This window comes from Pristiophorus japonicus, chromosome 15 (genome assembly GCF_044704955.1).
Source record: "Pristiophorus japonicus isolate sPriJap1 chromosome 15, sPriJap1.hap1, whole genome shotgun sequence".
In the NCBI taxonomy this organism is placed as follows: Eukaryota; Metazoa; Chordata; class Chondrichthyes; family Pristiophoridae; genus Pristiophorus; species Pristiophorus japonicus.
The window spans coordinates 48038324-48056720 of record NC_091991.1 but is presented as its reverse complement, the minus strand read 5'-3'; the positions used below and the strand labels follow the sequence as shown (position 1 = coordinate 48056720).

Here is an 18397-nt window from a genome sequence, read left to right as displayed (position 1 = left end):
AGATGAAATGTCTGGACTCTGTTGAGTGCCACAGCTCAGAGCAGAACTGTATGGCAGATCACATACGTGAATGCACATCCTACCACATTGTGGTGCAGCTCTGGTTCCAATTCATTTTGTGTTGTATGTAGCAAATTGTTTTGATGGTTAGATAAATGGGTTTGTAATGGACTTGCTTTATTCTTGTAGTGATGGGCAGCTCCACCAGATATTCCTACTCTTACTGCTTCAAACAAACATCATATTGTGTATCTGGTTGCATGTTGCAACTGCAGGTATAACATGCCTGCGTAGTTTATATAAAATAAACAGCACGAGAGGGGAGTGATGAACAGGAGGAATACTGGGTTTAAGGCTTGATTTCAAGTTCACTGTTGGCTGGACTTGGCGGACATCAGTTGGGTCTAGTTTAAATGATGGTTTTTGTTTCCAGCATCTTGTAGTTTTATTTCATGGTTTCAGCATTTATTTTTTTCTATTATCTCTAAATTTTAAAATTTAGAGAGTAAATGGAGGCTTGTGTTTTTTTTTCAGTCAAATCCTCAACCTCAATATAGCACTGCATATAAGGCTAGAAATTCGGCAGGTTTGTGCCCGTTTTACCACCATGGCGGGGCGGAAAATGTGATTCTTTGGCGGTAAACACGGCGCACAAAATTTAGCGCCCGGGTGGAAAATTCAACAGTGGTTTTGCGGCGGCAGTAAAAATGGTCGTCCATCCGTTTTAAAAAAAAAAAACTTTTAATGACGTCAATTGGCGTGCAATGCTCCGCTATTGCCGCAGGTGGAAAATTCGACGATACCACCATTTTTACCGCCCGCCCAAAAACACGCCCGAAAAAATCATGTCTTACAAGGTCGGACCTATGACGCACCCGACGCTAACGATGCCATCTTGAAAATGGAGCAGAATATAGTGCATAAAAGGATTTGGAGGGAAGGCTGCGTTTTACACATTGAGTTTTTTGTGAGTTTATAGTTCGTTTATAAGATTATTTGAAGACATTTAAAATAATGGGGGCTATAATATCTCTGCCATTATTGCTGGCTGCTTATTCGATGCAACATCGAGCTGGAAGAGGCATTCAAGAGCATTTTGAGTGTAATCAAAGAGTTCGCAGACGTATGGGGAGGAGGTCTTATGAGTTTATAGGGAACAGCGCTCATATCTGCAGCTGTCTGAGGCACAATGTGTTCGAATGCCAGCTCATAAAGACAGACCTACAGCCTACCAGCAGCATCAGGACTGTACTGCCCGTCGAGGTGAAGGTGACTGCAGCACTTGCCTTCAATACCTCTGGCTCCTTTCAGGCATCAGCAGGGGATGTATGCTGCATCTCGCACTCGCCCAATAGATTTGAGGTTCTTGCAACCCTTGAGGACAAGTGTGCAGACTGCGGGGTGGATGAGCAGACTGACCAAGGCACCGTGGTACAGAAAGCCATTCAAGTGGGGTGAGTAAAGAGGCATGTGGTTGTAATAGGGGACAGTATAGTTAGGGGGATAGAGAGGGTTCTCTGCAGCCAAGAGCGTGTGTCCCGAAGGCTGTGTTGCCTACCTGGTGCCAGGGTAAAGGACATCTCCGGGCTGGAGAAGAACTTGGAGTGGGAGGGGGAGGATCCAGTTGTCGTAGTATACGTAGGTACCAATGACATAGGTAGGGCTAAGAAAGAGGTTCTGCTGAGAGAGTTTGATCAGCTAGGGACTAAATTGAAAAGCAGAACCACAAAGGTAATAATCTCTGCATTATTTATTACCTGAGCCACAAGCAAATTGGCATCGGGGCAATAGAATCAGGGAGATGAATGCGTGGCTCAGAGATTGGTGTGGGAGAAGTGAGTTTCAATTCGTGGGGCACTGGCACCAATACTTGGGAAAGAGAGCTGTTCTGTGGGGACGGACTACACCTGAACTATGCTGGGACCAGAGTTCTAGCGAACCAACTTACTAGGGAGGTAGATAGGGCTTTAAACTAAATAAGGGGGGGGGGCATTGGGGAGGACAGTCGCAGTGGAGAGTAACCTGGAATGCTAAAGAGAAAAGAAAAGGAAGCAATGCAGGAAAGTGATTGTGGTAAGGATAACCAGATTGTGGTAAGGATAACCAGATTATGTCAGGAAGGGACAGAGCAAACAAACAAAAGAGTGCAGTAGCAAGTAAAAAAAAATAGCGTTAAGACAAATAGGGCTATAGTACAAAATAATGATAAGATGTCTAATAATGTTAAAAAGACTATTTTAAAAGCATTATATCTGAATGCACGAAGCATCTGTAATAAGGTTGACGAATTAACAACGCAAATAGATGTAATCGGATACGATATAGTTGCAATCATGGAGACATGATTGCAGGGTGACCAGGGTTGGGAACTGAATATCCAAGGATATTCGATATTTAGGAAGGACAGGCAAAAAGGAAGAGGGGGTGGTGTGGTGTTGTTGTTAGTAAAGAATGAAATCAGAGCAATAGTGAGAAAGGTTATTGGCTCAGAAAATCAAGATGTAGAATCAGTATGGGTGGAGCTAAGGAGCACCAAGGGGCAGAAAACATTGGTGGGAGTTGTCCATAGGCTTCCAAACAGTTGTGGTAGTGTAGGGGACGGCATCAAACAGGAAATTAGAGATGCATGTAGCAAGGGTACTACAGTAATCGTAGGTGACTTTAATCTACATATAGACTGGCCAAACCAAATTAGTAATGATACTGTGGCAGATGAATTCCTGGAGTGTGTACGAGATGGTTTTTTTAAACCAGTATGTTGAGGCGCCTACTAGGGAACAGGCTATCCTAGATTGGGTATTATGTAATGAGAAAGGGTTAATTAACAGTCTTGTTGTGCGGGCTCCTTCAGGGATGAGTGACCATAACATGATTGAAATTCTTATTAAGATGGAAAGTGAAGTAGTCAAATCCGAAACTAGGGTCCTAAATCTAAACAAAGGAAACTACGAAGGTATGAGGAATGAATTGGCTATGATAGATTGGGAAGATTCATTAAAAGGCACGACGGTGGATAGGCAATGGGTAATATTTAAGGAACGAATGCATGAATTGCAACAGTTATACATTCCTTTCTGGCGTTAAAACACAACAGGAAAAGTGGCCCAACCATGGCTAATAAAATAAATTAAGGATAGTATTAGATCCAAAGAGGAGTCATACAAAGTTGCCAGAAAAAGTAGCAAACTTGAGGATTGCGAGCAGTTTAGAATTCAGCAAAAAAGGACCAAGAGATTGATTAAGAGGGAAAAATAGAATATGAGAGTAAATTTGCAAGGAACATAAAAACTGACTGCAAAAGTTTCTACAAGTACGTAAAACGAAAAAGCTTAGTGAAGACAAATGTAGGTCCTTTACAGTCAGAAATGGGAGAATTTATAATGAGGAATAAGGAAATGGCAGAACAATTAAATAAATACTTCGGTTCTGTCTTCATGGAAGAGGGCACAAATAACGTACCAGAAATGCTAGGGAACCAAGGGTCTAGTGAGCAAGAGGAATTAAAGGAAATGATTATTAGTAAGAAAATAGTGCTGGAGAAACTAATGGGACTGAAGGCAGATAAATCCCCAGGGCCTGATGATCTACATCCCAGAGTACTAAAAGAGGTAGCCATGGAAATAGTAGATGCATTGGTTGTCACCTTCCAAAATTCTATAGATTATGGAGCAATTCCTGCAGATTGGAGGGTGGCAAATGTAACCCCACTATTTAAAAAAGGGAGGAAGAGAGAAAACTGGGAGCTACAGACTGGTTATCAGTAGTAGGGAAAATGCTGGAGTCTATTATAAAGGATGTGATAACAGCACACTTAGATAATATCAACGGGAATAAACAAAGTCAACATGGATTTATGAAAGGAAAATCACGTTTGACAAACCTACTGGAGTTTTTTGAGGATGTAACTGATAGAATAGATAAGGGAGAACCAGTGGTTGTAGTGTATTTGGATTTTCAGAAGGCCTTTGATAAAGTCCCACATAAAGAGGGTTAGTGTGCAACATTAAAGCACATAGGATTGGGAGTTGATAGAGAATTCAAACAGGCTGCATTTAGACAGGCTGTGAAAATTCACAGACAACAAGTCAGAGATGCTACATGCATTTCAGCCACATTGCGTTAAGTCATCAATCAACTTGACATTTTCGGACCTTGGGTAGTGAGCCAATAAGGTCAAAGAAGGCGAGTTCTTTTCTGTAAATTGAACCCGGTATAAAATACAGCCATTTTGACCATGTGTCTCAGTAAGACAAAGGAACTGGCAATCAGCCAGCAGTTTGTTGCTCTCTGCCAAGATTAAAAAGTTAAAACTACAATCGGAGTTCGTATTTCATTAGAAATTAAGAGATCTAACAATTTTGGCGCTGCGAACAGGATCGCTGAGGAAAGAAACTGAATTTTGGACATCGGACCTACATATTGAGGTAAGGACTCCTCTTTTTAAAAAAAAAGTCCTCGGTCAAAAGTCTAAATTTGCCTCTCCTTCTACGCGATTCCGAAAGCCTCCGGTTTGCGAACCCTCCGGTTGGTAGTCGGCTCGAGGTCCCATAGACGTCTAAACTTCGGCGGTGTGTTAGTTAATTAATCACCGACCTATTGATCGGCTAAAAGCCTACGACTCGAGACCCCAGTAAAGAAATGGCAGCAGGAGATAAGAACAAAGAATTGCCTACAACTATTAAAGGTGGGCAGGCACCACCTGAAGTTTCGCTAGATTTAATTCTCGAACAGTTGAAAGAATATATAGAGCAACAATTCAACTTATCTAAAACCTGTATTAAGATCGAACAAAAGTACGGCACCTCCAAAGGACAATGGTCCTTGGACGAGATTAAAAGGGTCTGGGGAAAAACGACCCGTATAAAAAATAAAGAGCGAACTAGATGGTCCCTAGCGGTTATGGGCCAGATCCGAAACCAGAATGAAATTATAATGCGTTCCCAACATGATCGAGAACTGACCAGTACAAAGGATCAATTGCAAACTGTTTGTGCACAGCTGCGACAGAAAAAGCTTGAACTTGAAAAGCTGGAAGCGGAAGTTAAAGATCTTAAAGGTGAAATTAAAGAATGGAAAAAATCATTAGGTCAAGAGACAGTAATAGGAAAAGAAAAATGTATTGATCAATTCCCAGGGTACCCATGTTTGGATAAATTAAAAGCGCAAACCCGAAGACACGACCGAGGAATAGATACGGTTTCTGAATCCTCCGACAATACAGTGTCGGAGGATGATGAAGAATTAGGGGTGCGCTTTGCCCCGTTTAAAAAAAGACGAGTTGTAGTCAAATCAGAAGAGACTGCGGATGAGGGCGGAACCAAAAAAACAAAGAGAAGGGTGTATGCAGATCCGGCAGACCCAGAGAAAATTGATAAATGGTCCAAGGAATTGCCCAATCCAAAGAAAGGGGGAGTAAAAACGTGGGACCAATTGGACCGCTTAAGAAATATATATCAACTTCATCCCTGGGACGGAGTGCAAATTTTGACCATAATGGTGCCAAAAACACAGGGAAGAAAATTGTACGACAAGGTAGATGAAGCTTTGGGGCAGAATGAGCAAGAATTAGACGCAGGATGGGAGGCGATTAAACACTGGCTGCAAGCCTTCAGTCCAGCTAAGACAGACTGGGGAAAAATTGCAGCCTGCCAACAGAAAGGAACAGAGGAGGTCCTGGAGTATGACGAACGGTTTAGATGCACGTGGCTAGAACATACGGGTATGAATAATACGGATGAGGAAATGGATGAGCAAGTGTTTGGACCCCTGAAAGCAGCTTTCGTGGCAGGTCTAAAGCCAGAACTGTCCAAAATGCTTAAGGTAGTGTTACCGGACTGGGAAGAGAGAGGAACTACCTTTACAGCATTGGTGGATCGATGGAACCAATTAGATCGGGATATGGGAGCTAAAGTCCGAGCTGTACAGGCTATGGGATGGAAATCCCAGGATTACGATAAACAGTTATTAGGAAAATTACCCGGAAAATGTCATTATTGTGGGAAAGAAGGTCACTGGGCCAAGACGTGCAGGGCAAAACAGAAAGGTCGTGGCTGGGGAAGAGGACGCAGCCAGGGATACAATTCAGCCAACAAGCCAGGCTTGTCACAAGATAACGACCTCATAGAAGCATTTAAGCGACTGACAATACAACAACAGAAGGAGTTACTTGGGATAGCAAAAAACGATTAGAGCCCACCCTGGTCCCCCTCCTCGCACTAATACAACAAAGGGGAGATGGGCTATATATAACTGTGAGGGTGGGCGATAAGGATGTGGACTGTCTTTTAGACACGGGCGGAATTAACATGCTTACCCCTACAATATGGAGACTTTTTGCCGTTGGATGGTAGGGCACGTACAGCCTATGGAGTTGGGGGCCATAAAATGGAAATTAAAAGGACAACACCGGTACTTATAGGGCTGGGTCCACATGAACTAACCATGCCGGTCTGGATAGGCCCAGTAGATCAACCCCTTTTGGGAATGGACGTTCTAATCCAAATAGATTCATCGTTGCATTTCGAGGATGGTCAGGTGACATGGTCAATTAGAACTTTGAAGAAAGAAGAATTGAAGGAATACCCGATATGGGCTAAAGATAAGAACGATTGTGGCCTACTCCAGATGGAGCCTGCGTCATTTACAGGGACCAAGCCTCCATGCACTAAACAGTATCCCATCAGTCCAACTGCCATCGCGGGAATCTTACCGGTTATTCAGCAATTGGAGAAACAAGGGGTGCTTATTAAAACGCATAGCTCCTCCAATAGCCCCGTGTGGCCGGTACAGAAATCTAATGAGACTTGGCGTTTGACTGTCGATTACAGGAAAGCTAACCAGTGTATTGATCAAAAAGCTCCTTTGGTCGCAGATCCCTCCACCATTTTTAAAGCCCTCAAACCGGAACATAAATATTTCTCGGTTATAGATATGGCTAACGGATTTTGGTCGGTGCCTCTGGCACTGGAGGTTCGACAGTGGTTTGCTTTCACTGTCCAAGGACAACAGTATACTTGGACCTGGTTACCGCAGGGTTTCCACAACAGCCCTACGGTATTCCACATGGCTTTACAAAGCCATTTGCGAGAATTACCTCCCCTGTCATCCACAGTCATCCAATATGTAGACGATATCTTGCTAGCTTCAAACACGGAAGAACAGCATGAACAAGATTTACGAGCTTTGCTGGATCACCTTCGGCTGAAAGGACATAAAGCCAGCATCGACAAAGCACAAATATCCCAAGAAGAGGTTGTATACCTGGGACAAAAGATTTCACAAGGAAAGAGAGAACTTACCCAGGATAGAACTGCAGCCATTCGGGCTGCTAAAAAACCCACCACTATTCAGGAACTAAGGTCTTTTTTGGGATTGTGTAACTTTAACAGAAATTGGATTGACTCCTTCACACAGCTTGCTCAGCCACTGAATGATATTTCAAAGGGGAAACGTGCCTCGAAAGAAGCCATCACCCTCACTAAAGAACAGCAAGAGGCCTTCCTGAGTTTGAAAAAGGCTTTGTATTCGGCACCGGCTCTGGGAATCCCCGACAGTGGTAAGCCATTTACCCTGTTTGTTCATGAGAAAGAAGGATATATGACAGCTATACTGACACAAGAACATGGGGATCGGCAAAGACCTATTGGCTATTATTCGGCAAAACTGGATGCGGTAGCCCTCGGATGGGGAAGTTGCCTAAGGGCCATGGAAGCTACATGTCGAGCGGTAATGATCACTGCGGGTCTAGTCCTCGCCCAAAAGCTGATTGTCAAGTGTCCCCACACCGTACGCGCTTTGCTGTCTATGAATAGAATGTCTCAGGTGACAGCAGCAAGATGGACCCGCTGGACAGCAGTTTTGGAAGCTCCTAATCTTCATATCGTCCGGGCCAGCCCGGTTAATCCCGCATCTATGCTCCCGATGTCCGAATCGAGGGAGCAAGAGGGGGGGAGAATGTGAAGAGCATGACTGCGTGGAGATTTTAAAAGAAACAGAAGAAGCAGCCTTAGCAGCAGAGGAGCCTCTGCACAACCCAGACCTCATCCTGTTTACAGATGGTTCCTCCTTTGTTGACAATGGTACCAGAAAAGCAGGATGGGCAGTTACAACCTTATATGAGGTAGTAGCAAAAGGATGTTTACTCTCAGGAACGTCAGCACAACAGGCCGAGTTACGGGCCCTGTCAGAAGCATGTCGAATAGCAGAAGGACAGACAGCTAATGTCTACACAGATTCGCGTTATGCTTTTGGAGTCGCTCACGACTTTGGTATGTTATGGCGGAAAAGAGGATTCCTCACTGCTGCTGGTACACCTATCCGAAATGGAAAAGAAGTCCGAGACTTACTGGAGGCCATACAATTACCTCAGGAAGTGTCCATTCTGAAGTGTAAGGCCCATACCAAGGAAAATACCACAGAAGCACAGGGAAATGCCCTAGCCAACCAGGCAGCTAAAGATGCCGCCTCACAGGGCGTTCCTCCAGAAGAACCAACACAGATGTACAGATTGAAAGCACTCAGGACTCTGACACGAGACCTTCAAACAATGCAAGGCGAGTGCTCCCGAGAGGAAAAATAGACATGGATTGAGGCAGGAATTAAGCTATGCGAAGATGGTGTCTGGAGACAAAGAGTTACCGACAAGCCAGTCGCGCCACAAGCGCTTATGCCTTTTTTAGCCCAACAGATCCACTCGTGGGGACACTTGGCCTCACAACAGATGACGGCACGGTTCCAGAAAAGCTGGTGGGGTCGGGGATTTAAAAAACATGCCCAGCTGGTAACAGACCGCTGTGTGGTCTGGCAGAAAAATAATTCTGGACCCATCACGGTAATGCCCCAACTGAGGCCCCCTGCCCCTGTCGGACCATTCCAGCATCTGCAGGTTGATTTATATATCTCTTCCTTCATGCCAAGGATACACTAACATTCTTGTCATGGTCGACAGATTCTCTAAATGGGTAGAAGCTGTCCCAACTAAAAGAGCCACAGCTAATCACACTGCAAAGGTCTTGTGTAAGGATTACATTCCCCGTTGGGGAGTCCCGAGTAGCATTGACTCAGATCAGGGAACACACTTCACAGGTGCTGTCTGCCAAGAAGTCTGTACGTTACTGAACATTACGTGGGATTTACACTGTCCTTATCATCCACAATCATCAGGACAAGTAGAGCGAATGAATCGAACTCTGAAACAACGGCTTGCCAAATATCACCAAGAAGGAACACCATGGCCCCAGGCACTACCAATAGTGCTATGTAGCATTAGGGCAACCCCGAACAGAACTACAGGTCTAAGCCCATTTGAAATTATAACAGGAAGACTCATGTCGCTGCCAGGAACTATCGATTTACGGAAAGCTGATGTTCACTTAATGGGTGACACTTTGTTATCATACTGTCAGAACTTAACCAATGCTATTAGTTCTGTTTCCCGACAAGTATCGGCAGCTTGGGGTAATCCACCCGAAGGAGGACACGACATCATCCCGGGAGTCTGGGTGTATGTGAAAAAGTTGCATAAAGAACCTTTGGGTGCCAAGTGGGAGGGATCTTATCAAGTGTTATTGACCACCCAGGCAGCTGTTAAAGTCCAAGGAAAGAAAGCCTGGATCCACGCTTCACACGTTAAACGAGCACCCGTAACTGAAGCTGAAATCTAATAAGGACAATTACTTTTCGCGAAAATGTATAAATTTACTGTAGTATTGATTGTAGGTATTCTAGGCATAGGCCTACTTCTTACTAGCTGACCCTCTGCACCAAAGGGAAATAGTAGGGTAGCAAGGGAATACCTTTTACTTTTATATTGTTTGTTTATGTTGATTAAATGTTGTTGTGACCAGGCGGCTGTAGCTGCTGTCCCGCAGGTGAGACACCTTGCAGGTCCCAGCAGACCGTCTGTACGTGGCACAGGGGTATGTTATGCTTAAGGAAAGGTTGTTTACTGGTTGAATTAAGATATTGATTTGGATTAAATTGGAATAAGGTTAATTAACCTACTAAAACCAGACTTCCATTGTGGCCACGATGGAACTCGGGTTGGTGTAAATTTGTGTGGAAGCTACTAGTCCAGACATGTGGCAAAACACATCAACAAATTTTAGAAGGAAACTCTATTAACATGTATGAAATTATTTTGTAGAATGTTTAACCAGTGATACCTGATGTTTTATGATTCAGTTTGTGAAAGAATCAAAGGGGGAATTGATAGAGAATTCAAACAGGCTGCATTTAGACAGGCTGTGATAATTCACAAACAACAAGTCAGAGATGCAACATGCATTTCAGCCACATTGCGTTAAGTCATCAATCAACTTGACATTTTCGGACCTTGGGTAGTGAGCCAATAAGGTCAAAGAAGGCGAGTTCTTTTCTGTAAATTGAACCCGGTATAAAATACAGCCATTTTGACCATGTGTCTCAGTAAGACAAAGGAACTGGCAATCAGCCAGCAGTTTGTTGCTCTCTGCCAAGATTAAAAAGTTAAAACTACAATTGGAGTTCGTATTTCATTGGAAATTAAGAGATCTAACAGGGGTAATGTATTGGCATGGATTGAAAATTGGTTAACTGTCAGGAAACAGAGAGTAGGAATAGACGTGTCTTTTTCGGGGTGGCGGGCAATGACTAGTGGGGTACCACAGGGATCAGTGCTTGGGCCCCAGCTATTCACAATATATATAAATGATTTGGATGAGGGAACCAAATGTAATATTTCCAAGTTTGCTGACGACACAAAACTAGGTGGGACTATGAGTTGTGAGGAGGATGCAAAGACGCTGCAAGGCGATTTAGATAGGTTGAGTGTGTGGGCAAACCCATGGCAGATGCAGTATAACCTGGATAAATGTGAAGTTATCCGCCTTGGTCGGAAAAACATAAGGACAAAGTAGTATTTAAATGGTGATGACTTGGGAAGTGTCGATGTTCAGAGGGACCTGGATGTCCTTGTATACCAGTCATTGAAAGCAAACATGCAGGTGCAGCAAGCCGTTAGGAAGGCAAATGGTATGTTGGCCTTCATTGCAAGAGGATTTGAGTACAGGAGCAAGGATGTCTTACTACAGTTGTACAGGTGAGACTGCACCTGGAGTATTGTGTGCAGATTTGGTCTCCTTACCTAAGAAAGGATATGCTTGCCATAGAGGGAGTGCAGCGAAGGTTCACCAGACTGATTCCTGGGATGGCAGAACTTCGTATGAGGAGAGATTGGGTCGACTAGGCCTGTATTCACTAGAGTTTAGAAGAATGAGAGGGGATCTCATTGAAATGTATAAAATTCTGACTGGGTTGGATAGACGATGCGGGGAGGATGTTTCCCCTGACTGGGAAGTCGAGAACAAGGGGTCACAGTCTCAGGATATGGAGTAGGAAATTTAGGACCGAGATGAGGTGAAATTTTTTCACTCGGAGAGTGGTGAACCTGTGGAATTCTCTACCACAGAAGGCTGTGGAGGCCGAGTCACTGAATATATTTAAGAGGGAGGTAGATAGATTTCTAGAAACAAAAGGCATGGGGAAAAAGCGGGAATATGGTGTTGAGATAGAGGATCAGCCATAATAATATTGAATGCTGGTGCAGACTCGAAGGCCGAATGGCCTACTACTGCTCCTATTTTCTATGTTTCTATGCTACACATAGCTGCGTTCGCCAGGTGACTACGGTAAGAGAAGGAATAACCATCCATGGCTAACAGGAAATAAGGGAGGGTATCAAATTAGAAAAAAAAGGCATACAATGTGACCAAGACTAGTGGGAGGCCAGAGGATTGGGAAATTTTTAAAAGCCAGCAGAGAACGACTTTAAAAAAAAGTGATTGAGAGGGAAAATAGATTATGAAAGTAAATTGGCACGAAATATAAAAACAGATAGTAAGAGTTTCTACAGATACATAAAAAGGAAAAGAGTGGCAAAGGTAAATGTTGGTCCCCTGGAGGATGAGACTGCAGAATTAATAATGGAGAACAGGGAAATGGCGTTGAGACGCACAGAGACGTGAGAACAAATTTTTTTTTCGGTTTTCACGGTAGAAGACACTAAAAACATCCCAATAGTGGATAATCAAGGGGCTATAGGGAGGGTGGAACTTAATACTATCACTATAACTAATGAAGTAGTACTAGGTAAAGTAATAGGAGTAAAGACGGACAAGTCCCCTGGACCTGATGGCTTACATCCTAGTGTCTTAAGAGAAATGGCAGCAGAGATAGTGGATGCATTGGTTGTAATCTACCAAAATTCCCTGGATTCTGGGGCAGTCCCAGCGGATTTGAAAACCACAAATGTAACGCCCCTATTTTAAAAAGGGAGGCAGACAAAAAGCAGGAAACTATAGACCAGTTAGCCTAACATCTGTCGTTGGGAAAATGCTGGAGTCCATTATTAAGGAAGCAGTAACAGGACATTTGGAAAAGCATGATTCAATCAAGCAGAGTCAGCATGGTTTTATGAAAGGGAAATCATGTTTGACAAATTTTCTGGAGTTCTTTGAGGATGTAACGAGCAGGGTGGATATGGGGGAATCAGTGGATGTGGTGTATTTGGATTTCCAGAAGGCATTTGATAAGATGCCACATAAGAGGTTACTGGACACGATAAAAGTTCACAGGGTTGGGGGTAATATATTAGCATGGAAGAGGATTGGCAGACCAATAGAAAACAGAGAGCCGGGATAAATGGGTCATTTTCCGGTTGGCAAACAGTGACTAGTGGGATGCCACAGGGATCGATGCTGGGTCCTCAACTATTTACAATCTATATTAATGACTTGGATGAAGGGACCGAGTGTAATGTAGCTAAGTTTGCTGATGATATAAAGATGGGTGGGAAAGCAAATTGTGAGGAGGATACAAAAAATCTGCAAAGGGATATAAGGCTAAGTGAGTGGGCAAAAATTTGGCAGATGGAGTTTAACGTGGGAAAATGTGAGGTTATCCACTTTGGCAGAAATAATAGAAAAGCAAATTCTAATTTAAATGGAGAAAAATTGCAAAGTGCTGCAGTACAGAGAGACCAGGGGTCCTTGTGCATGAAACACAAAGTTAGTATGCAGGCACAGTGAGTAAGGCCAATGGAATGTTGGCCTTTATTACAAAGGGGATAGAGTATAAAGGCATAGAAGTCCTGCTACAACTGTACAGGGTATTGGTGAGGCCACACCTGGAGTACTGCGTGCAGTTTTGGCCTCTGTATTTAAGGAAGGATATACTTGCATTGGAGGCTGTTCAGAGAAGGTTCAATACATTGATTCCAGAGATGAGGGGGTTGACTTATGAGGATAGGTTAGGCCTATACTCATTGGAGTTCAGAAGAATGAGAAGTGATCTTATTGAAACACATAAGATAATGAGGGGGCTTGACAAGGTGGATGCAGAGAGGATATTTCCACTCATGGGGAAACTAAAACTAGGGGAATTGGGGCTAGATTTTCCACGATTTTTGCATGCTTAATGCCCACTTAACATCCATTTTACTGCTGAAATGACGGATAACGCCCATATAGCGCCCATTTAGCAACAAAATAGAAACTGATGGGCATTTTTCGGAAACTTATCCCCATGTGCGTAACACCGGGAAAAAATAATACTGCCGCCCACTTTTTTTGGGCAGAATCATCAGAATGGGCGAAATCAATGCCCATAATATCGCCCAGCGTTAGTTCCGCATGGAATTAACGCTGAGATTCAATAATACCGACCGCCCACTTTTTTTTGTCATAAAGATCACATTTGCCGAAACTAACGCCCAGGAGATCGCCCAGCGTCACTTCACCTCCTCGCACACATCGGCCACAATATCGTTCACCCAAAAAAACGCCCGCAAAAAGTGGAACTGCTCTGAACTAAATCGCAGGTCGCTTCATTCAAAAGGCTGCTTCAACTTTGGGGGACTTTGAATTCACTCTGGAGTTCTTCTCAGGTGAAGTGACCATCTCAGCAGACATAGTTTCAAACTCTGGACTATTGGGAGTTTACGGTAGGTGTATCTCGCAGCGTGGCGGCCCTGACCTGCGAGAGACCATCAGTAGCAGATCGGGGCCATAAAAGGAACGGCGAGCAGCGTGGTGGCATACCACTTCAAGGTACAGGGCGATAGCAGCGAAGAGTGACGTCAGCAGGGTGCAGGTTGGTGATTGGAGCATGGGCAGGTGCAGCAGAAGCGGCCAGGTCGGGGCGAAGGAGCTGTGAGAGACTATAGCGGGATGTGATCAGGGCCCAGGGGAGGTGTGAATTCGGGGCCAGGGGCCCAGGGGCAGCATTGGCCAGCCCACACTGATATGTGTGCGCACTGGGTCCGTGCAGCAGAGCAGATCTCCAGTTGTTTTGGGTAATCCTTGCCACTGGACCAAGATCTAGCTCTGTCAAGCCCGTGTGGTGGCTGGTGTGCTACGGCGGGATTAAAAAAATCCCCTCACAGGCATCTTCCACCCTTGAGGATGTAGTTCGGTTTCTTCTTTCGAAACACCTGTGAACTCATCCTTTTTTTTGGCATAGAAGCAAGTCATCCTCGTTTCAAGGGACCGCCTATGATTTTAGTGAGGAAATTATTCCTTCTGATCAATCGCTGTTATACTTTCATTGCAATGGGGCCAGCCATTTCTCAGCGTGCATTAATTAATGCGCAGATGCTGCAGAGTGCAGATGGCTCAATGTGTGATGCGCACATCATTATGTGTCCAATTTAAGATGTGCAAGAATGAGTAGGAGGGCCAGACCATACACACCCCGCATGTATAGGGAAAAGAGGTCTTACCTCGACGTGTCCGAGCACACCTGCCTTTGGAGACTGCGCTTCCACAAGGTGGTGATCAATGAAATATGTGAACTCATCAGGCCACATATACAGCCTGACATCAGTGTCGGTCGAGGTCAAGGTCACCGTGGCACTGTCTTTCTACGTGTCCGGTTCCTTTCGAGCCTCGCGGTCGAGATTTCCCCTCTGTCTCACCATGCCACCCATCGCTGCATTGGACTGGTCACGGAGGCCCTGTACGCACGAAGAATGGTCTTTTATCAGCTTCCCCCATGACCATGGAGGCTCAGACTGACTGGGCTGGAGCATTCTACCGCATTGCTAAGTTCTCCAGAGTGCAGGGAGCAATACAGTGCACTCACATTGCCATGCAGGCACCTTCTCAGGACCCAGAGCTTTTTTGTAACAGAAAAGGATTTCACTCCCTGAAGGTCCAACTAGTTGTCGACCACAGCTAGATCATAATGGCAGGGAATGCCAAATGTCCGGGCAGCTTCGATGAGGCTCACATCCTGCGTTGAGAGCGTTGTCTCTGACATGTTTAAGAGTCAGCCACAAGGACAATGCTGGATGCTTGGTGATAACCGATATGGCCTAGCCACCTTTCTGATGACTCTCCTGCGTGACACCCACACAGAGGCCGAGAAGCAATACAACCAGAGTTGCAGAGACATGTGCAATGTGGTCCACAAAACAATAACCGCTTAAGCAGCACTTCAGATGTCTGGACCACTCAGAAGGAGAGCTACAATACAACCCTGAGCAAGAAGGTAAATTCGTGGTCGTGTGCTCCATGCTGCACAACCTGGCTATCAGGAGGGGCAAGAATTGCCAGAAGGGACTGATGCTCCACCTCAGGAGAGAGAGGAAGAGGACGAAGAGGGACTGGATGCTGACCTCGGGCCAGACATTCAGGCTTGCTACGCAACCATGCCCACGACCCCCTCCAGACCGCAGGAAAGGGCCCGTGGTGGCTACATAGCTGCAAGACTCTTACGTCAGGAGCTGATATCTGAACGATTTGCCTGAAAGAACGTTGCTGTGAGTGACCACGCTGACACACTTGTGTGTGTGCAGCTCAGACATCAATGGTGCCCATCACCTTGGTGCCAGTTAAAGTTTACGTTGATTGAAGTTAAGTTTTATTTAACCCTTTCATGTTAAGGAATCACCAGTGTGTAACGGTCCAGCCATCTGAGACAATGCGCAACAAGGTTGTGTTCAATAAAAAAAATTTATACCAACATTGGTCTGAAATCATAAGTATCACAGGCAATAACACCCAACCCCCGCCCACATCCCACTTTTTCCACCATTGACATCAATCAAATGTTCAACATGTCCAGCAACGCAGGAGGGTGGTCCCCTCCCCCCATACATTACAACAAATTGCATACACCCAGATGGAGATATAACACAGTCATCACCTGCGAACATGCACTCAGTTTCCTTCCCCCCTCTTTCTCCCCACCTCTACCCTTTCCCCTCCTCGCTCCATGGCACCTGGCTGAAGAGCTCCTCAGGCGGTGCCTCATTGGAGGGGATGAAGGCAGAGGCGGTGGTTGCACGGGAGCGGGTGGGTGGCGGCGGTGCCGAGGGGGCAACATTCTCTGATGCAGAAGCAAGATCTTGGTCCTGCCCCTCATCTGCAGTGGTGGTGCGGAACCTAGGGAAGCAGTGCCATGCTCCGGGACCACTGGGAGGTCTGTGCCAGCAGTGTTCCTGGCTATCGCATCTCGGGCCTCCGCCATCCACAGAACGTACTCTGTCATGGTGGCCAGCTGTTGGGATATACCCCCCCCCCCCCCCAGTGCTTCGAGGAGCTGGTCACCAATGTCTACAGTCCTCCTGGACAACTGTACCATCTCTCCGCTCTCGTCGCGCTCGTGGACCAGACCTGCCGCGTCCACGACACCTCCGCGGGGTCGGCGCCGTCCTGGGGACAAATGGGGTGCCCTGTGGCGAGGTGCTTGGGGCCGGTACCTCCAGAGTGGAGTCGGGAATGACTGGAGGAGCACTAGATAGCCTTGTGATGGAATGGCTTCTGGAGGGTGGCGATGCAGGTTCCTCGAAGTCCACGCTCTCATCTGCAGAGAACAGACCCAGCAGATTGATGGGTGAGAATCGGAGCTCCTCAGCAGATGTAGGATCGTCCGGCGAGTCCGGTCCCGCGCCCCCACCTTCTGGCTTCTGTGGTCTTTCCTGCGGCCGCGCTGCTGGCTGAGCTGCAAAGCACAAATGAGGTTATTCGAGGAGAAATGGGTGCTCGGGTCACAAGGTGATTCCAGCGCTACACACAGCATATGCACGTCAAAAGCACCACCGCTATCAAAATCATCATAGACATCACATTTCATGACCATCAACACATGGTGCATTGCAATGATTTTCATTCGGCCAGCATTATTTCTAGGACAATTTTAGAAATCATCTATCAGATATGATTGGTTATGAGTGTGTGTGGCATCCATTGACTTTACATCACGCAATGGTGTTAACTTTACTCAGGTCACTTCACTTAAGGGTCTGCAGATGCTTCCGTGATTGTCTGGTGGTGCTTCCTCACAAGTGTGAGCACCCGCTCCTCCATATCAGTGATGTCGTTGACAACTGGTGGCCCCCTACCCATTCGCCATTGCAGGTTTCCTCCAAGGAACTTGTGGCCGCAGCTAAAAGACGTGCTGACTGCATCACCCCCTCCACCACCACCACCACCACCACCACCAACCCCGCCCCTCGCAACAGCTTCATGATGCTTCTCTTGTGGAAGGTCCTCGGTGCGGCCCTCATCTTCCTCCTCGATCCACACATGATGGACTGAGGTGGAGGCGTTCATAGAAGGATGTGGCGCCTCAGAATCCTCATCTGCAAAATAGAAAACAACAGACGAGTGCTTAGCAGCAGGGGAGGGGGCAGGGTGACATGAGTAAGGTCACATAGTGCAGGCTTATTTGAAGGACCACCACTACTGCATTATATGTCGTCGAGAGACACTGCATCACATTGCCCCAACCCTAGTCCACAGACACTGCATCACATTAGCCCAACCCCAGTCCACAGACACTACATCACATTGCCCCAACCCAGCCCGGGGATTTTGCAGGACTTACCGTCAGTTTGGAACATGGGCTCAGCACCCGCATGGGTAGTTGACCTCCCGGAGGCGCCAATTAAGCCAGCCACACACTCTCCTCCAGGTCTGTTAATGGATGCGTTTGGGGTAGACCACCGCCTGTGCATTGCTGCTCGCGGCGATTGTAGGACAACTTTTCCTGCAAAAATGACAATAGGAATGGTTACCAGATTGCCCTTCTGCTCTTGTGGCACACACAGATAGCCATCAAAGCACTTATACCATACTGTGTGCATTTAATACAGCCGTCTGTTTAATGGCCCTGGTAGTTGCACGTGGTTAATGAGGAAGATATCGATGTGCAGAAACATCTTTTAAGATGTCAAAAAGCAGTCTTAATAATGTGTAATGATCATTCATGGCAAATAAGGTGCAACACTAAGCCTACCTATAGTAACATGTCAGATTTAGAATTTAAGTAATCAAGGATTGCATCAATAAAAATATTACTTACTCTCACGACCCTGCAATGGTCATTCCACCTTTTCCTGCATTGCTGGTGGTCCCTG

General features: G+C 45.7%; 1 protein-coding gene across 3 annotated transcripts in view; it reads left to right on the top strand.

Moving 5' to 3' along the window:
• Nucleotides 1-18397, top strand: part of LOC139280736 (coiled-coil domain-containing protein 91-like) — a 198341-nt gene that overhangs the window by 13298 nt on the left and 166646 nt on the right. The gene's annotated exons all lie outside the window — the stretch shown is intronic.